Source organism: Heterodontus francisci, chromosome 5 (genome assembly GCF_036365525.1).
Source record: "Heterodontus francisci isolate sHetFra1 chromosome 5, sHetFra1.hap1, whole genome shotgun sequence".
Classification (NCBI taxonomy): domain Eukaryota; kingdom Metazoa; phylum Chordata; class Chondrichthyes; order Heterodontiformes; family Heterodontidae; genus Heterodontus; species Heterodontus francisci.
This window is the reverse complement of record NC_090375.1, coordinates 28,581,928-28,603,775: the sequence shown is the minus strand read 5'-3', so window position 1 is coordinate 28,603,775 and position 21,848 is coordinate 28,581,928.

The window sequence follows — 21,848 nt, the reverse complement described above, 5'->3', positions numbered from 1 at the left end:
GCTGTTTTCCTTAGAGCAGAGAAGGCTGAGGGGGGACATGATTGAGGTATACAAAATTATGAGGGGCATTGATAGGTTAGATAGGAAAAAGCTTTTTCCCTTAGCGGAGGGATCAATAACTAGGGGGCATAGATTTAAGGTAAGGGGCAGGAGGTTTAGGGGGGATTTGAGGAAAAATCTTTTCACCCAGAGGGTGGTTGGAATCTGGAACACACTGCCTGAAGAGGTGGTAGAGGCAGGAACCCTCACAACATCTAATAAGTATTTAGATGAACACTTGAAATGCTATAGCATACAAGGCTACGGGCCAAGTGCTGGAAAATGGGATTAGAATAGTTAGGTGCTTGATGGCTGGCACAGACACGATGGGTCGAAGGGCCTGTTTCTGTGCTGTATAACTCTATGACTCTATAAAAGGGGCAGAGACTAGTGTGCCCTATTTCCTCTGCTTTGTACCCAGGAAATATGTGCCCCTTGGGCAAAAAGTAGAGAAAAATTGATCCCATCAAGACTCTCATAAAATCATAGAATGGTAACAACCATTCAGCCCGTCGTGTCCATGCCGACTCTCTGCAAAAGCGATTGAGCTAGTCCTTCTCCGCCCGCCCTTTCCCTGTAGCCCTGCAAACTTTTTCTCTTCAAGTGTTTATCCAATTCCCTTTTGATAAGTAAGGGATGAAAGGTTAGCGGGGGTAGACGGGAGTCGAGGTTACAATCAGATTAGCCATGATCTTATTGAATGGTGGAGCAGGATCGAAGGGCTGAGTGGCCTACTCCTGCTCCTAATTCGTATGTTTGTATGGCAGCCACGATTGAATCTGCCTCCACTACAATCTCAGGCTGTTCATTTCAGATCCTAACCATAGACTGCATGAAAATGTATTTCCTCATGCTGCCATTGGATATTTGCCATTCACCTTAGAATCATAGAAAGTTTACGGTGCAGAAGGAGGCCACTTGGCCCATTGTGTCTGCTCTGGCTGAGAAACGAGTTACCCAGTCTAATCCCACCTTCCAGCATTTGGTCCGTAGCCCTGAAGGTTGCAGCACTTAAGGTGCATATCCAGATACCTTTTAATGAGTTGAGGGTTTCTGCCTCAACTACCCTTTCAGGCAGTGAGTTCCAGATCCCCACCACTCTCCTGGTGAAAAACATTTTCTTCATCTCTCCTCTAATCTTTCTACCAATCACTTTAAATCTATGTCGGCTCATTACTGACCTCTCTGCTATGGTGAATAGGCCCCTCACCTCCACTCTATCCAGGCCCCTCAAAATCTTGTACATTTCAATCAGATCTCCCCTCAGCCTTCTCTGTTCCTTATATTGGCATCTTCTGGTTCTCGATTCCTCTGCCAATGGGGACAATGTTCTCTCTATCTACACTGTCTAGACACCTCATCTCCTCCCATCCTTCATTCTCTAAGGAGAACAACCCCAGCTTCTCTAGTTTATCCATGTAACTGAAGTCCCTCATTGCTGGAACCATTCTTGAAAATCTTTTCTGCACCCTCTCTAAAGCTTTCACATCTTTCCTTAAGTGCAGTGCCCAGGATTGGACACAATACTCCAGTTCAGGCCGAACCAGTGTTTTATAAAGGTTCATCATAGCTTCCTTGCTTTTGTACCCTATGCCTCTATTTAGGAAGCCCAGGATCCCATATACCTTTTTTTTTAACCACTTTCTCAACCTACCCTGCTACCTTCAATGATTTGTGCACATATGCCCTCAGGTCTTTCTGTTCCTGCACCCCATTTAGAATTGTATCCTTTATTTTATGTTATCTCTCCTTGTTCTTCCTACCAAAATGTATCACTTCACTTCTCTGCCTTAAACTTCATCTGTCATGTGTCCGTCCATTCCACTAGCTTGTCTATGGCCTCTTGAAGTTAATCACTATCCTCACAGTTCACAATACTTTCAAGTTTTGTGTCATCTGCAAATTTTGAAATTGTTCCCTACACAGCCAAGACTTAATATATATCAAGAAAAGCATTGGTCCTAACAGCAACCCTTGAGGAACCCCACTGTATACCTTCCTCCAGTCTGAAAAACAACCAATCACACTATTCTCTGTTTCCTGCCACTCAGCCAACTTCATATCCATGTTGCCACTGTCCCTTTAGTTCCATTGGCTTTAACTTTACTGGCATGTCTATTATGTGGCAATTTATCAAGTGCCTTTTGGAAGTCCATGTACACCACATCAACCTCATTACCCTCATTAACCCTCTCTGTTACCTCATCAAAAAACTCAATCAAGTTAATTAAACATGATTTGCCTTTAAGAGATCCATGCTGATTTTCCTTAATTAATCCACACTTGTCCAAGTGACTGTTAATTTTGTGCTAGATTATTGTTTCTAAAAGTTTTCCCACCACCAAGGTTAAACTGATTGGCCTGTAGTTGCTGGGTTTATCTTTGCACCTTTTTTGAATGACTGTGTAACTTTTGCAACTTTCCAGTCCTCTGGCACGATCCCTGTATCTAAGGAGGATTGGAAGATTATGGCTGGTGCCTCTACAGTTTCCACCATTACTTTCCTCGGTATCTTCGGATGTATCCCATCTAGTACTGATGACTTATCAACTTTAAGTACTCCCAGCCTATTTAATACTGCCTCTTTATCAATTTTTAGCCGATCTAGTATCTCAACTACCTCCTCTTTCACTATTACGTCAGCAGCATCTTCTTCCTTGTGTTACGACTGAGGTGGGAGGAGTGCACTGTTTATTCTAGTTCCACTTCTCCACAGGTCACAACATATATTAAAATTTTTTCCCACTTACCGATATGGTCAATGATGGACTCTATTTTTTAACCTAGAATAAAACACACCACCCAGGTTTCTTTAATAAACAACAAAATTATAAAACAAGTCTTAACCAGTAATGAAGAAAAGCATAAACACACAGATCAAAAAATAAAAGTTCCCTTTTTACCTTAACACCACACACACATACACACACGTTAACCAAAAAAAAAGATTTACTCTTTAGAGCTCTAGTACAAAAAAAACAGACAAAAAGAATACGTTGGAAAAAAAACTTGCTAACTCTAGAAAAAAAAATATGAAAAAATATCAGATGTCTTTTTTTTGGTTTGTCATCCCAAATACATATAGACAGCTGTCAGTGGGATCTTCCTACAACAGTTCTTGTCAGGCGACGTTGAAGATCAGTTTGGGCAGGCTTTCCAGGGAAAATGCAGTATTCGGCATTTCAGGCAGTTTATTACACTCGCTTCTCAGCTTCTTGAGATGGAAAACTGGCAGTCTTTTTCAAAGAGCTGGAACAGACTGAGGTGAGGCTTGCTCCCTTGGCAAGCTTTCTCCAACTGTCTTTTTAACACTGTCATATACCAACTCACTGTCCAAAGCGAAACAAAAAACAATGTCACGAGTCACGCCTCCTCTCCTGATCCCTATAAATCTTGACCAGTCACTTCTTTGTAAAAATCTTTCCCCAAGTCAAAAACAACACCTGGTGGATAATTATTTGAAAACAGGTGCTTTCCGGTAACTGATTACAATCCAGAACTCTCAGTGACCCTTTTAAAAAGAAATCCATGGACTCCATTTCAGTTTTTAAACACACATCCTCAAACTTTAACAAAAAAATGGAAGCAGTCATAAGACTTGGTAAAGACAGATGCAAAGTTCTCATTTAGTACCTCAGCCATGCCCTCTTCCTCCATGCGTAGATCCCCTTTATTGTCCCTAATTGGCCCCACCCATCCACTACTACCTTTTTACTATTTATATGCCCATAGAAGACTTTTGGATCCCCTTTTATGTTAGCTGCCAGTCTCTTCTCATACTCTCTGTTTGCCTCTCTTATTTCCTTTTTCACTTCCCCTCTGAACTTTCAATTCATTTGTTCTCATTTCTATTATCAACCTGACATATGTCATACGCACTCTACCTCTGCTTCATCTTACTCTCTATCTCTTTCACCATCCAAGGAGCTCTAGCTTTGTTTGAACTACCTTTCACTCTCATGGGAATGCCCTCGACTGTACCCAAATCATCTCCTCTTTAAAGTCAGCCCATTGTTCCATTACAGTTTTGCCAGCCCTCCTCCAATTAATTCTTTTTACTCTGGATTGCTCCTTTTCCTTTTCGTTAGCTAACCTAAACCTATGATACTATGATCACTGCTCTCTAAATGTTCCCTTACTGACACTTGATCCACTTGATGCACCTCATTCCCTTGAAGCAGATCCAGTAATATCTCCTTCCTCCTTGGGCTGGAATTATACTGATCAAGAACATTCTCCTGAACACCTTTAGAAACTTTTCCCCTTTCTGCCCTTCACTCTACTTCTATCCTAGCCTATATTAGGATAATTAAAGTCTCCCATTATCACGACTCTATAGTTTTTGCACCTTTCTGTCATTTCCCTGCACATTTGCTCCTCTATTACTAGGGGAATGGAATATAAAAACTAGAGAAGTTTTGCTACAGTTGTACAGGATGTTGGTGAGACCACATCAGGAGTACTGCATACAGTTTGGTCTCCTTATTTAGAAAGGATATAATTACATTAGAATCAATTCAGAGAAGGTTCACTCATCTGATTCCTGGGATGAAGGGGTTATTTTATGAGGAAAGGTTGGACAGGTTGGGGCTGTATCCACTGGAGTTTAGAAGAATGAGAGGTGATCTTCACAGAATCACAGAAATGTTACAGCGCAGAAGGAGGGCATTCAGCCCATCGTATCTACACTGGCTCGCCAAATGAGCAATTCACTTAATGCCATTCACCTGCCTTCTCCCCGTAACCCTACATGTTCTTCCTTTTCAGATAACAGTCTAATTTCCTCCATTGAAGCTGCCTCCACCGCACTCTCAGGCAGTGCATTCCAGATCTTAACCACTCGCTGTGTGAAGTAGTTTTTACTCAAGTCGCCTTTGCTTCTTTTGTGATCATCTTAAATCTGTGCTCTCTCATTCTTGATCCTTTCATGAGTGGGAACAGTTTTTCCCTATCCACTCTGTCCAGACACCTCATGATTTTGAATAACTCAGTCAAATCTCCTCTCAACCTTCTCTTCATTAAGGTAAACAGTCCCAATTTCTCCAATCTGTCTTCATACCTGAAGTTCCTCATCACTGGAACCATTCTCTTGAATCTTTTCTGCACTGTCTCCAATGCCTTGCCATCTTTCCTAAAGTGCGGTGCACAGAATTGGATGCAATACTCCAGCTGAGGCCGCAATTGTGTCTTATACAAGTTTAATATAACCTCCTTGCTCTTTTACTGTATGCCCCTATTAATAAAGGCCAGGATACTGTATGCTTTATTGAAACACATAAGATTCTGAGGGGGCTTGACAGGGTGGATGCTGAATGGATGTTTCCTCTTATGGGAGCGATTAGAACTAGGGGACACAGTTTAAAAATAAGGGGTCTCCCATTTAAGACAGAGATGAGGAGAAATGTTTTCTCTCAGCGGATTGTTAGTCTGTGGAATTCTCTTCGCCAGACAGCAGTGGAGACTGGGTCATTGAATATATTCAAGGCTGAGTTAGATAGATTCTTGATTGACAAGAGAGTCAAAGATTATAGCAGGTAGACAGGAAAATAGAGTTTAAGTCACAATCAGATCAGCCATGATCTTATCAAATGGCGGAGCAGGCTCGGGGGGGCCAAATGGCCTAATGCTGCTCCTAATTTGTATGTTCGTATATCTTTTCCATTAGTTGCTGGCCTATAGAATACACCCTCTATTTTTTCTTAGCTTTAATTAAATAGATTCTGTCATTAACCCCTCTAGGACATCCTCTCTCTCCAGCACTGTAATGTTCCCCTTATTCAATACTGCAGCCCTGCCTCCTTTTTTCCTTCTCTATCTTTCCTCCTTCCTTATCTTTCCTGAACAACATGTATCCAGGAATATTTAATACTCAGTCCTGCCCTTTTTTTGAGCCAGATGTTTGTTATTGCCATGACATGATTTCCTATGTGGCGACCTGCGCCCGCAGCTCACTGGCCTTATTTACCATGCTCTGTGTGTTCACATACATGCACAGTATACCTAATTTAGACCTTACTGCATTTCCTCTTACACTGACCACATTACTACTTCTTACTCTAGTGCTATCTGTCTTTCCAAATCCTTTATGTACCTTGTTTCTCCTTTCTAATGCTACATCCTGGCTCCCATTCCCCCTGCCATGTTAGTTTAAACCCTCCCCAATAGCAGTAGCAAACCACCCCGTTAGAACATTGGTCTGAGCTACATTGAGATGCAACCTGTCTGGCCTGTACATGCCCCACCTCCACCAGAACTGTTCCATATCCCAGGAATCTAAAGCCCTCCCTTCTGTACCATCTTTCCAGCTATGCATTCATTTGCTCGATCCTCCTATTTGTATACTCACGAACACATGGCACCAGAAGCAATCTGGAGAAGACTACCTTTAAGGTCCTGCTTATGAATCTCTTCCCTGGCTCGTTAAAATCTGCCTGGAGGACCTGATCCCTCTTTCTACTTATGTTTTTGGTACCAATATAGATCATGACCTTTGGCAGTTCACCCTCTACCCCTCAGAGTGCTCTAAAGCCACTCAGTGATATCCTTGTTCCTGGCAGCAGGGAGGAAACATATCATCCTGAAATCACGTCTGCAGCTACAGAAACTCCTGTCTTTTCCCCTAGCTATAGAATTCCCTATCACTATTGATTTCCCAGTCTTTTTTCTTCTCTCCTGTAGAGCTGAGCCATCCCTGCAGCTGTGGACTTGACTCTGGCTGCATTCCCCAGAGGAACCATCACCCTTATCAGTATTCATCGGTTTGAGAGTGAGATGCACTCAGGGGACTCCTGCACTACATGCCTGGTCCTCCTTGAGGGCCTGGTGATTACCCATTCCCTCTCTGCACATCTTTAATCTACAGGGTGTCTACCTCTAGAAACATATTATCCATGTAACTCTCAGCCTCATGGATACAACGCTCCAAAACCAGGAGCTCAAGCTCTTCCAGCTGATGACACTTTGTGCATGAGAAGTGTCCCGGAGTTACCACATCAAACAGGATGTGCATTCCATGGTCAAATGCTGCCTTGATGTCAAGGGCAGTCACTCTCACCTCACCTTTGGAATTCAGCTCTTTCATCTCTGTTTGGACCAAGATTGTAATGAGGTCTGGAGCCAATTGGCCTTGGCAGAACCCAAACTGAGCATCGGTGAGCAGGTTGTTGCTGAGTAAGTGCCGGTTGATAGCACTGTTGCCAACACCTCTATTTATTGGACTATTAAATAAATGAAGAGAAATAATCTTAAGATTAAAAAAAAACACTCACCAGCTATTCACCAATCAGCTTCTTCCCTTGTGATGACAGCAATTTACATCTTTTTATTACCACTCTCCCTAATGCTCACAGTCCCTTACTCTAGGCTCTCTGGGCAGGATTTTATTCTGCCCTTGGAGACGGACATGGAGGTGGGGTGTCAAACAAATTGTCAGGGGGTGCCATTCCTGATGTCACCCGAGCCTCCTGTCGTTTTGTCAGGGCAGGGAAGGTCAAGGACCTCCTTCCCACCGCAGGCCTTATGGACTTCTTCCCACATCCATCTCAATTTTGTTGAAGGTAGAGGGGCCCACCACCAGGGGGAGACAGTGTCTTCAACGAGGTCAGGTTTTCCTTCTTTGGGGGCAACCCATGGCCCTCAGAGGGACCCCATCAGCGATGGCCACCCCCACTGGGAAGACCCTCACCACCCTCACCAACTACCCCTCTCTACCCATCAACTGCCTGAATGGCCCCAGCGATCTCGACCCCACTAACCTGTCCAGGGGTCCTCTCCAGTCTTTGTACTGCAGTGCCTCCTGTAGTACCGGGAGTGGCCACTGCTCCAGTGGCACTACAGGTGCTGCTAAGCTGCCGACCTTCTGATTGGCCGGCAGCACTGGAGGCAGGAGCTCATCCCTTAAAAGGATGATGTCACTGATGGTGGGAAGTTAATTGGCTGCCTGCCATGAGATTGTAACGGGGGTCCAATAGAGGGCCAGCCCACTGCCAGAACCCCAGTTGCTGGAATAAAATCTGACTCACATTCAATTTAACTTATTTATGGTTTTTAAACTAATTTCTTGATGGTGGTTAATTTATAGGTAGGGTAACTTAAATGTTTACTCGTAAACCTACACTCGTCGTCCCTCCTTTTGCTGTCATGTCACTTAGTGATTTTTTTTCCTGGCTGTGCTGTTCAACTCTCACACTCCTGTCTTTCTTAGTTAAAATTATTGTTCAATTGATTATTTCGTGCTATAGATTAATTAGTATATCTAGTTTATTAACTTATTAAGTAATAGTAAGTTACAGCTTGTTAGTTCTGAGTTTGGCATTTGTCCCTAGCTTAAAAAAGTAAAAAAAAACTGCAAGACTCACCAACCTATTGTCTGGTGACATCACTGTGATTGTATATTTGGTTGATTTTTAAGCCCTCACTCTCCCGCAGGTCCACTCTCGGACATTCCTTTATCTCCCACTGCCCCTCCTCTCTTCTTTAGATTTCAACTAAATTTATTCATCGAAGTTTCAGGAAATACAATTTGTACATCTTATGATAATTTGCCAAATATCTAATGGATTGTTCTCGCTATGTATTGGGCATGCTTAGAAGTGTCATTGCTAAAAAAGACAGTGATGGGAAACTGAACCTTAATTTTTAATGATTTCCACACAGCAATGAATTGTTGAGGGAGCCTCCCTCATCTGACAGCATTCTTCTTAGATCTCTACCAACAAAAGAACCATGCTTTGGAAGTTAGCAGTGTTACTAAGGAAAAAGGAAGCAGCAATCTGTATGGCCAAGTTCATAATTTGAATCAGATATTTAAAAGGTATCTTCAGCCTCGATTACACAGTACTATCTATCAGGAGGCATCTCATACATTTCTTAGCCGAACACTTCCTATTTTCCCAAACTTTTAGATAATCGCAAGATACAGTCCAGCAATGCCTCAAATTTAAAATTCTAATCCTGTGTTCAAATCCCTCCATGGCCTTGCCCCATCCTATCTCTGTGAGCGCTTCTAGCCCTACAACCCTCCAAGAATTCTGCATTCCGCCAATTCTGGCCTCTTGTGCACCCTCAATTTCCTTTGCCCGCCCATGGGGGCTCTGCCTTCAGCTGTCTGGGTTCTAAGCTCTGGAATTCCCTCCTTAAACCTCTCTGCCTCCCCCCCCCACCAACCCCCTTTAAGATGCTTCTTAAAATCTACTTCTTTGACCAATATCAACTGGGATACAAATAGTGTGACGGGCACAGAGGGGACAAAAGTCTTGAACTGTGTTCAAGAGAACATTTTAGCCAGCACATAACAAACCCAATGAGAGGGGCGCAATTCTAGATTTAGTCTTCGGTAATGAAGCTGGGCAAGGGGAGGAAGTATCAGTGGGTGACCATTTTGGAGATAATGACCATAATACAGTAAGTTTTAGCATAATCATGCCAAAGGACAAAGATAAAACAGCAGTAAAAGTTCTAAATTGGGGGGAAGGCAAATTTTAAGAAACTGAGGTGACCTGGCGAAAGTGGACCGGATACAGCTATTTGAAGGAAAATCAGTGGCAAACTAGTGGGAGGCATTCAAAAGCGAGATTCTACAGGCACAGTGTAGGCATGTCCCCACAAAGATAAAGGGTGGCACTTCCAAATCTAGATCCCCCTGGCTATCTAGAAGCTTACAGGGTAAGTTAAAGCAGAAAAAGAAAGCTTATGACGATCACAAAAGTCTTAATACTTTAGAAAGCCGAGACGAGTATAGGAAGTGGAGGGGTGAAGTAAAAAAGGAAATTAGAAAGGCAAAGAGAGGACATGAAAAATTATTGGCAGGTAAAATCAAGGAAAACCCAAAGATGTTTTATCAGTACATTAAGAGCAAGAGGATAACTAAGGAAAGGGTAGGGCCTACCAGAGATGTACAAGGGAAACTATGCATGAATGCAGAAGATGTGGGCAGGGTTCTTAATGAGTTTTTTGTCGCTGTCTTCACAGAGGAGAGGGTTGATGTAGACATTGTAGTTAAAGAGGAGTGTGAAATATCAGATACGATAAGCATAATGAGAGAGGAAGCACTACAGGGTCTGACATCCTTGAAAGTGGATAAATCGCCAGGTCTGGATGAATTTCATCCCAGGTTGTTCAAGGAAGCCAAGGAAGAAATAGCGGATGCACTGAGGATCATCTTCAAATCCTCACTAGATACAGGAGAGGTACCAGACAATTGGAGGTCTGCCAACGTTGTGCCATTGTTTCAAAAGGGTGCGAGGGATAGGCCAAATAATTATAGACCGATCAGTCTAATCTCAGTGGTAGGTAAATTGTTAGAATCTATTCTGAGGGACAGGATAAACTGCCACTTAGATAGGCACGGATTAATCAGGGATTGTCAGCATGGATTTGTTAAGGGGAGGTTATATCTTACTAACTTACTAACTTTTGAGGAAGTAACAAGAAGGATTGATGAGGGAAGTGCAGTGGATGGGGTCTACATGGACTACAGTAAAGCATTTGACATGGCAGACTGGTCAGTAAAATGAAAGCCCATGGGATACCGGGGCAGGTTGGATCCAGAATTGGCTCAGGGACAGGAAACAAAGGGTAGTAGTTGACAGATGTTTTTGTGAATGGAAAGCTGTTTCCAGTGGCGTTCCACAGGGCTCAGTGTTGGGTCTCTTGCTGTTTGTGGTATATATTAATGATTTGGACTTAAATGTGGGAAGCATGATTGGGATATTTGCTAATGACACAAAAATTGGCCATGTAGTTGATAGTGAAGAGGTTAGCTGTAGACTCCTGAAAGATATCAATGGTTTGGTTGAGTGGGCGGAAAAGTGGCAAATAGAATTCAATCCAGGTAAGTGTGAGGTAATGCATTTGGGGAGGGCAAAAAATGTGAGTGAATACACAATAAACGGGAGGATATTGAGAGGGGTAGAAGAAGTGAGAGATCTTGGAGTGCATGTCCACAGATCCCTGAAGGTGGCAGGACAGGTAGATAGAGTGGTGAAGAAGGCATATGGAATGCTTTCCTTTATTGGCTGAGGTATACAATTCAAAAGCAGGGATGTAATGCTGGAAATGTATAAAACGCTGGTTAGGCCACAGTTGGGGTATTGTGTACAGTTCTGGTCGTCACATTACAGAAAGACATAATTGCTCTGGAGAGAGTACAGAGGAGATTTACAAGAATTTTGCCAGGGCTCGAAAGTTGCAGTTATGAGGAAAGATTGGATAGGCTAGGGTTGTTTGTCTTAGAACAGAGGAGGCGGAGGGGGGGCTTAATTGAGGTGTACAAAATTATGAGGGACCTAGACAGAGTAGACAGGAAGGACCTGTTTCCCCTAGCAGAGAGGTCAATTACCAGGGGGCACAGATTTAAGGTGATTGGTAGAAGGATTAGAGAGGACATGAGGAAAACGTTTTTCACCTGGAGGCTGGTGGGTGTCTGGAATTCACTGCCAGGAACGGTGGTGGAGGCAGAAACCCTCAATTCTTTTAAAAGGTACCTGGACATACACCTGAAGTGCTGTAACCTGCAAGGTTATGGGCCAGGTGCTGGAAGGTTGGATTAGATTGAGCGGCTAGTTTTTTCAGCTGGCAAGGACGTGGCCATCTGAATGGCCTCCTTCAGTGCTGTAATTTTTCAATGGTTCTATGGATGACAAAAGAGGTTGAGATTAAGATAAAGAAGAAAAAGTGTGCTTATGACAGATGCCAAGTAGAAAATACAATTGAGAACCAGGCTGAATATAGAAGATCCAGTGCAGAAGTGAAAAAGCAAATAAGAGAAGCAAAGGGAGAGCATGAAAAGAGACTGGCAGCTAGCATTAGAGGAATTCCCAAAGCTTTCAATAGGCATATAAATAGTAAAAAGGTGGCAAAAGGAGGAATGAGGCTGATTATGGACCAGAAAGTGGATTTACACATGGAGGCAGAGGGCATAGCTGAGGTATTAAATGAATACTTTGCATCTGATGCAACCCAGGCAATGTTGAAAGAGGAGGTAAGTCAGACACTAGAGGGCTTTAAAATTGATAAAGAGGATGTATTAGATAGGCTGTCTGTACTTAAAGTGGATAAGGCACCAGGACCAGATGAGATGCATCCAAGGATACTGAGGTAAGTGAGGGTGGCAATTGCAGAGAAACTCGCCATAATTTTTCAGTCTTCCTTAGACCTGGGGGTGGTGCCAGAGGACTGGAGAATTGCAAATGTTACACCCTTGTTCAAAAAAGGGTGTAAAGGTAAGCCCAGCAATTACAGAAGTCAATTTAACTTCGGTGGTAGGAAAACTTCTAGAAAAAATAATTCAGGACAAAATCAATAGTCGCATGGACAAATGTGAGTTAATTAAGGAAAGCCAGCATGAATTTCTTAAGGGAAAATCATGTTTAACTAAAGTGCTGGAGTTTTTTGAGGAGGTAACAGAGAGGGTCGATGAGGGCAATGCTGTTGATATGATGTTCATGGACTTTCAAATGGCATTTGATTCAGTGCCACACAACAGACTTGTGAGCAAACCTGTAGCTCATGGAATAAAAGGGACGGTAGCAACAAGGATACGAAATTGGCTGAGTGACTGGAAACAAAGAGTAGTGATGAATGGATGTTTTTCGGGCTGGAGCAAGGTTTGTAGTGGAGTTCCCCAGGGATCAGTGTCAGGACCCTTGCTTTTCCTGATATTTATTAATGACTTAGACCTTGGTGTACAGGGCACAATTTCAAAGTTTGTAGATGATTCGAAACTTGGAAGCATTGTGAACTGTGAGGAGGATAGTGTAGAACCTCAAAAAGACATAGACATAGGTGGAATGGGCAGACAGGTGGCAGATGAAGTTCAATGAAGAGAAATGTGAAGTGATTCATTTTGGTAGGAAGAACATGGAGACAATATAGAATAAAGGTTACAATTCTAAAGGGGGTGCAGAAGCAGAGGGACCTGGGTGCATATGTACATAAGTCATTGAACGTGGCAGGACAGGTTGATAGAGCAGTCAATAAAGCATACAAGTGTCCTGGGCTTTATTAATAGGAGCATAGAGTACAAAAGCAAGGAAGTTATGTTTAACTTGTATAAGACACTAGTTCAGCCTCAGCTGGAGTATTGCGTCCAGTTCTGGGCGCTGCACTTTAAGAAAGACGTGATGGCATGAGAGAGTACGGAAAAGATTCATAAGAATGGTTCCAGGGATGAGGAATTTCAGTTATGAAGATAGGTTGGAGAAGTTAGGTCTGTTTTCCTTGGAGAAGAGACGGCTGAGAGGTGATTTGATAGAAGTATTCAAAATCATGAGGGATCTGGAAAGAGTAGATAGGGAGAAACTGTTCCCATTTATGAAAGGATCGAGAATGAGAGGATACAGATTTAGAGTTTTTGATAACAGAAGCAAAAGTGACATGAGGAAAAACTTTTTCACGCAGCGAGTGGTGAAAGTCTGGAATGCACTGCCTGAGAACTTTGTGGAGGCAGGTTCAATTGAAGCATTCAAAAGGGAATTAGACAGTTATATAAAAGGAAGAATGTGCAGGGTTACGGGGAGAAGGCAGGGGAATGGAACTGAGGGAATTGCTCTTTTGGAGAGCCGGTGCAGACACGATGGACTGAATGGCCTCCTTCTGCACTGGAACGATTCTGTGATTTGCTAATTACCTTAACTCTGTGTCCTTTGATTACCAACCCTGCTGCCAGTGGAATCAATTTCTCCCTATCTACTCTATCAGAACCCTAAATATTTTTTAATGTTTTTGCTTTCTCCTTTTCTTTTCCTCTCCCTGTGCTATTGACATGTAGCAGTATAGCCTCATAGGTGCCAGCAGTTCTCTGGTACCTTATCCATGTGGTCATGCTTCACGAACATGAGCCTGGACAGTGAGTGTTGCCAGACTATTCAACCATGGTTGCATCAAAGTTTCACTCACTCATACTCCATGTGGCACCCATGAGCACTTACCTACCAGTGCAGGGCACTGGATAACAATCAGGAGTGGCAACCATTGTTGATACTTACACTCTGTTGCTAGGGAATTGGAGGATAAACATTCATTGAAACATCCCGTGTGACATTAGTAAGTGGTAGCTATAAACTTAATTAGTTGATGGTGTTAGTAAAGTAGACAGACTGACTCAAAAGAAGGGTTAAAGGTACCATAAAACCACAATTATAGATAACAAAATTATAAAATGGAATAGTACTTACAGGAACAGATGTCAAGTAAACCCAATTATAAACATTTTGACCAGATAAATGCTCACAACTTCAAGAGCAAGGGAATCCCCAGCAAAAACATTATGTGGGGATGATAGCTAATGCTATTACCATATATGGATCTTAAAAGCAGGAAAAACACACACAGAAATGTAACACCTATATGCTTAAAGGGCAGATTATAGTTTAGAAACAGTATAAACATGAAGGTTTTTGAAGCAAAAGCTGCAAATTGAATTCCTCATCGATGCTTCTCAACCTATGGTTTACTCGGGGAATTTAAGGTAAAAGTTTACTTTAATTTTTGATGGTAATTCCAGGATATTTTGCTGTAACACTATCAAGGTTGAACTTTTGGATTCTATTTTCGAAATAAGATTATGTGTTACATCTCTTAGTAATATTTCATATTTTGATATACTTATCCACTTAAGGTGTATTGCATGTTCAATTCTTTAAGAAATGTATAAAAGTTAATAAATCGTCTCATGTAGCATTCTGTATACAACTACAAGAATCCCCTCTCTGTGTCTGCTTAAGTGGAGAGATACATATTGAAGAGAGTTTTCCAGACCCTTATAATAGCTGGGATATTTATGACTTATCCAGAACTATTAAAAAATAGGCTATCCAAAAGATGGTAATATTCTCTGTTAGTTTTCTTTCTTTGAGGCAAAACTAGTTCAATTCTTTGGACCCAAATAAGTGTCTATAAGAATTTGTCTGGTTTGAACTTAATTAAAAGAGATTCATAGGGATGTACGCCTGATTTGGTTTTGTCCTTATAAAGGAGTTAAAGTCATAAATGACTTCAAACTGCATGGACCATTGATCCGAATGGCATCTTTCTGTGCTGTAAATTCTAAGTAAGCGCTCCTAAGTATCAGGGGTTGAATCTGTGACCCTGCTTGTCTTGGTATCACACTGAGCAGTACTGTTTCAACCCTGCTGGGTGTTTTGGAAGAAAGTCAGCTGACTACATTTGACTAAAAAGAAACAAAAATTTCACGCCAATATAAATTCTAGCCTACTCTTTCCTGGAAGCTGTTCTGCACTGGAAACACCATGTACTTCTGATTTTTTCTTTAATCATGAATTTGTCATCCACTTCCTGCTCAAACTGAGATTCTGGCCAACCCTAGTATTTTTTTAATCAAGCGATATTAAAAAATAGTTTTATTATTTGTTCCTAGCAGAGTCCATTTCAGGGTGATATGTTTTCAATAAATAATTGTCCCTGATGACAGCAAACACTCTCATATACATTATTTAATAAAAGATATGATTAGTTTTCTTTTTAAGGTCTGCAGACGTCTCTTTGGTGTCTGGCTTCACCTGTGTTTTTTTGATCTGAGTAAAATAATGGAAGTCAATAAAGACAGGATCTTTAAAGGCTGCCAATTTTCACTGTGGCTTTACCCACTGGAAGTTCCTCCGCCATGGCTACTTTTGGAGTAGGAGGCCACTTGTTCTACCATCAGAGAGCTGTGCCCAGCTCAAGGCCTCAGCCCTGCCCAAATCAACATCCTTCTATTGAATGCAGACTGAACTGTTTAGGCAGCTTGAGAAAATAATGAAAATGAATCTTTTTAAGTCATCTAAATCCTCCCTATGATTTAGCACTACTCTAAAAGTTGCTCACTTTCCATAGTGGAAAAGTGAAGCAGGTAGATCTAATCTCAAATCCTTCACACAGTTACAGATCAATGCCAGTTGCCAGTACAATAACTTTATACCTACTTGCAGTTGATATGTGCTAGGATTATCATAGGACACTATAGACACTGTCAAACAAATATGGATATGTATAAATGACATCCAAATAATATGGCAAGGCAACTGAAAGCATGGCCACCAGTGGTGGAGCATTTAAAATTCAGGGATGAGCAGGAGGCCAGAATTGGAGGACAGCAGAGAACTTGAAGGCTTGTAGGGCTAGAGTAGGCTACAGATCGGGAGGGCAAGGACATGGAGGGATCTGAAAACAAGGATGAGAATTTTAAAATTGAAGTGTTGTCAGATAGGGAGCCAGTAAAGATCATTATGCGCAGGGGCGATGTGTGAATGAGAGTTGGAGTAAGTTGAGGTATGGGAAGCAGAGTTTTGGATGAGCTCAAGTTGACGGACGGTGCAAGTTGCAAGGCCAGCAAGGAGCAGATTAGATTAGTCAAGCGTAGAGGTAAGAACGTCATAGTGAGGGTTTCAGCAGCAGATGAGCTGAGGGAAGGTCAGAACGGAGTAATGTTATGGAAGTGGAAGTAGGGTAGTCTTGGTGATGGTGCAGATGTGTGGTCAGAAACTCATCTCAGGGTCTAACACAATATGATGGTTAAGACGGTTTAAACCATCTTATAATGGCAAGGGTTCTCTGGATTATGCTACATTTACTGGGATATTGGCAGATAAAAGCATATTCTGATTGACAGGGGACCCTTGGGGCGGGTGGGGTGGGGGGCGTCGATTTAGAATGCCCTCTTCTGGCATTAGCAGAGTGGTAACGGCCTCACAATGTGGTCGATAGCCTTATGGCTCCATCACCACCAGCAGTATATGGAAATCGTTGTCCTCTGGCTTAATGGGACCCCAATTGCCATTTTAGCTGGGAACTGGTTGAAGTCAGTGCAATGCAGACCATGACCAGATCCACAGGCAATGGAAGAGAAGGGACCCAACCAAGGTAAGTATTGAACCATTTTTATGGATCCCAGAGAAACGGGAGTTTATCTCTGAGGCCCACAAATATAATCTGGGCCACTTTTGCCCAGGACAAACACCCTCCCTGATCCTGACCCAACCTTATCCAGCCTGATTTTCAGCCCTCAAAATGGCGAGCTATGTCAGGATGGCCTGTTTGGCACCCTGCCAACTTGCCTGGTGAATTCAAATGAGGTCAGAGCCTCAAATTCAAAGGGGGCCTATTTTTAGCTGGAATGAGTGGCCATCCAATGCACATCCGAAAGTCAAAATCTACTCCATATTTATTGCGTTAGCCAGTGATCATGGAACTCGGAGAAAATGTCTAGCGTAAAATTCCAAAAATGCAACACTTTGCTCTCCAATGCATGATTGTCTTTCCATTAAAGTGGAAAACTGTGATCTGAACACTGAATCAGAAAATCCTGACCTCCAATCTTTGAACAAATAGATATTTACACAGTTGATTTAGCACATCAAACTCGTTCCTCCTCAGACCACATACAAACTCATCTATCATGACTCTATTCAACTTTCCCCATCTACTGTTTGATTTATGTGCAATTCCCAAAGTAATTGAGTGTCTGGACTTAAAGCTAGCTGGTTGTTTTCCATAAATAAAATTCCCCATGTCCTAGCACTGCAGTAAGCATCATGCTCAATGGTCTATTGTCCCATCTCTGTAACCTGCAGTCCCATTCCTCGACAATAACTGTGTTTCTCCCTAAAGGACTTTATCAACACAATGTTAATTGCTTTTATTAGGATTCAGATCCACATGCAGTACCCACTACTCCATATGGAAAACAATCTGATTTCTAGTTTCAATTGAGCCTTGTTGAGTTTTTTAAAATATCTTCCAGTTCTACGCACACAGTCCAATTTAGACTGTCAGCTTCTATCAGTATAAGAACATAAGAACGAGGAGCAGGAGAAGGCAATTCAGCCCCTCGAGCCTGCCCCGCCATTCAATATGATCATGGCTGATCTCATCTCGGCCTCAACTTCACTTTCCTGCCCGTTCTCCATAACCCTTCAACCGTTTACGAATTAAAAACCTGTCTATCTCCTCCTTAAATTTACTCAATATCCTGTCATCCATCGCACTCTGGGGTGGTGAATTCCACAGACTCACGATCCTTTGAGAGAAGTAATTTCTCCTCATCTCTGTTTTAAATCTGCGACCCCTTATTCTAAAACTATGACCTCTTGTTCTATATTGCCCCACAAGAGGAAACATCCTCTCTATGTCTACTTTGTCAATCCCCTGAATCATCTTGTATACCTCAATCATATCTCCTCTCATTCTTCTAAACTGTAGCGAGTAAAGGTTTAAACTGTTCAATCTCTCTTCATAAGACAAATCCCTCATCCTTGGAATCAATCTAGTGAACCGCCTCTGAACTGCCTCCATTGCAACTACATCCCTCCTCAAGTAAGGGGACCAATATGCAATACTCCAGGTGCGGTCTCACTAATGCCTTGTACAGTTGCAGCAGCACTTCCCTACTTTTATACTCTATGCCTTTAGCAATAAATGCCAAAATTCCATTTGCCTTCCTTATTACCTGCTGTACCTGCATACTAGCTTTCTGCGATTCATGCACGAGGACACCCAGATCCCTCTGCACTGAAGCATTCTGCAGTTTCTCTCCATATAGATAATAATTTGCCTTTCTATTCTTCTAACCAAAGTGGATAACCTCATACTTATCCACGTTAAATGCCATCTGCCAATTTTTGGCCCATTCACCTAACCTATCCGTATCCATTTGTAAATTTCTTATTTGTTTATTGCAACTTACTATCCCACCTATTTTAGTGTCATCTGCAAATTTGGCTATAGTACCCCTGCATCCAAGTCATTAATACAGATTGTAAATAGTTGGGGCCCAAGGACCGAACCCTGTGGCACCCTACTAGTTACATCTTGCCAACCAGAAAAAGACCCATTTATCCCGACTCTCTGTTTTCTGTTGGTTAGCCAATCCTCTAATCCAAGCTAATAAATTGCCCCTAACCCCATGTGATCTTACCTTGTGTATTAACCTATTGTGCGGCACCTTATCAAATGCCTTCTGGAAGTCCAGATATACTACATCTACAGGATCCCCATTATCCACTTTGCTTGTTACAGCGTCGAAGAACTCTAGAAACTTAGTCAAACATGATTTACCCTTCGTAAAACCATACTGACTCTGATGGATTGTGTTTTGACTTTCTAAATGTCCTGTTATTACTGCCTTAATAATGGATTCTAACAATTTCCCAACGATAGATGTTAAATTAACTGGTCTATAGTTCCCTTGTTGAATAAGGGCGTTATATTAGTTTTTTTCCAATCCACTGGAACCTTTCCCACATCCAGGGAATTTTGGAATATTATAACCAATGGATCCATTATCTCTGCTGCCACTTCCTTTAAGACCCTGGGATGTAGGCCATTAGTCCTGGGGACTTGTCTGTCTTCAATCCCAATAGTTTGCTCAATACTTTTTCCCTAGTGATGATGATTGTTCTAAGTTCCTTCCTTTCTATAACCTCTGCATTACCTGTTACTATTGGGATGGTACTAATGTCCTCCACTGTGAAAACTGAGGCAAAATACTGATTTGGTGTCTCTGCCAATTCTGTGTTCCCCTCTATTAACTCCCAAGGGACCAACATTCACTTGAGCTACTCTCTTACCTTTTATATACTTATAGAAGCTTTTGCTATCCGTTTTTATATTTTGCACTAGTTTTCTTTTATTCATATATAAGGAGCAAGAGGGTAACTAGAAAAAGGATTGGCCCACTCAAGGACAAAGGAGGAAAATTATGCGTGGAGTCAGAGAAAATGGGTGAGATTCTAAACGAGTACTTTGCATCGGTATTCACCGAGGAGAGCGACATGACGGATGTTGAGGTTAGGAACAGATGTTTGATTACTCTAGGTCAAGTCGGCATAAGGAGGGAGGAAGTGTTGGGTATTCTAAAAGGCATTAAGGTGGACAAGTCCCCAGGTCCGGATGGAATCTATCCCAGGTTACTGAGGGAAGCGAGAGAGGAAATAGCTGGGGCCTTAACAGATATCTTTGCAGCATCCTTAAACACGGGTGAGGTCCCGGAGGACTGGAGAATTGCTAATGTTGTCCCCTTGTTTAAGAAGGGTAGCAGGGATAATCCAGGTAATTATAGACCGGTGAGCCTGACGTCAGTGGTAGGGAAGCTGCTGGAGAAGATTCTGAGAGATAGGATCTATTCCCATTTGGAAGAAAATGGGCTTATCAGTGATAGGCAACATGGTTTTGTGCAGGTAAGGTCATGCCTTACCAACTTAATAAAATTCTTTGAGGAAGTGACAAAGTTGATTGATGAGGGAAGGGCTGTAGATGTCATATACATGGACTTCAGTAAGGCGTTTGATAAGGTTCCCCATGGTAGGTTGATGGAGAAAGTGAAGTCGCATGGGGTCCCGGGTGTACTAGCTAGATGGATAAAGAACTGGCTGGGCAACAGGAGGCAGAGAGTAGCAGTGGAAGGGAGTTTCTCAAAATGGAGACGTGTGACCAGTGGTGTTCCACAGGGATCCGTGCTGGGACCACTGTTGTTTGTGATATACATAAATGATTTGGAGGAAAGTATAGGTGGTCAGATTAGCAAGTTTGCAGACGACACTAAGATTGGTGGAGTAGCAGATAGTGAAGGGGACTGTCAGAGAATACAGCAGAATATAGATAGATTGGAGAGTTGGGCAGAGAAATGGCAGATGGAGTTCAATCCGGGCAAATGCGAGGTGATGCATTTTGGAAGATCCAATTCAAGAGTGAACTATACAATAAATGGAAAAGTCCTGGGGAAAATTGATGTACAGAGAGATTTGGGTGTTCAGGTCCATTGTTCCCTGAAGGTGGCAACGCAGGTCAATAGAGTGGTCAAGAAGGCATACGGCATGCTTTCCTTCATCGGACGGGGTATTGAGTACAAGAGTTGGCAGGTCATGTTACAGTTGTATAAGACTTTGGTTCGGCCACATTTGGAATACTGCGTGCAGTTCTGATTGCCACATTACCAAAAGGATGTAGATGCTTTGGAGAGGGTGCAGAGGAGGTTCACCAGGATGTTGCCTGGTATGGAGGGCGCTAGCTATGAAGAGAGGTTGAGTAGATTAGGATTATTTTCATTAGAAAGACGGAGGTTGAGGGGGGACCTGATTGAGGTGTACAAAATCATGAGAGGTATAGACAGGGTGGATAGCAAGAAGCTTTTTCCCAGAGTGGGGGATTCAATTACTAGGGGTCACGAGTTCAAAGTGAGAGGGGAAAAGTTTAGGGGGGATATGCGTGGAAAGTTCTTTACGCAGAGGGTGGTGGGTGCCTGGAATGCGTTGCCAGCGGAGGTGGTAGACGCGGGCACGATAGCGTCTTTTAAGATGTATCTAGACAGATACATGAATGGGCAGAAAGCAAAGAGATACAGACCCTTAGAAAATAGGCGACAGGTTTAGATAGAGGATCTGGATCGGCGCAGGCTTGGAGGGCCGAAGGGCCTGTTCCTGTGCTGTAATTTTCTTTGTATGATATGATTCATCTCCCAACATCTTAATGGCCTACATCAGGTTTCCTCTCTTCATTTCTTCAATAATAGTGAATTTAATTCTGTGTATCTAACTTTATTACGTCAAGCCTTTGCTTGGTTTCAGTGGTAACACACTATCATCTGAGTTAGAAGGTTGTGGGTTCAAGCCCCACTCTGGAGACTTGACCACATAATCTAAGCTGGACACACCAGGGGGAATTCTGCACTTTTGGAGGTGTTGTATTTCAGATGAGATGCTAAACTAAGGTTCCTTCTGCCCTCTCGAACGAATGTAAAAGATACCACGATACATGGAAGTTTTATGGTACAAAGGGAGGCCATTCGGCCCATAGCATCTGCACTGGTCAAGAAT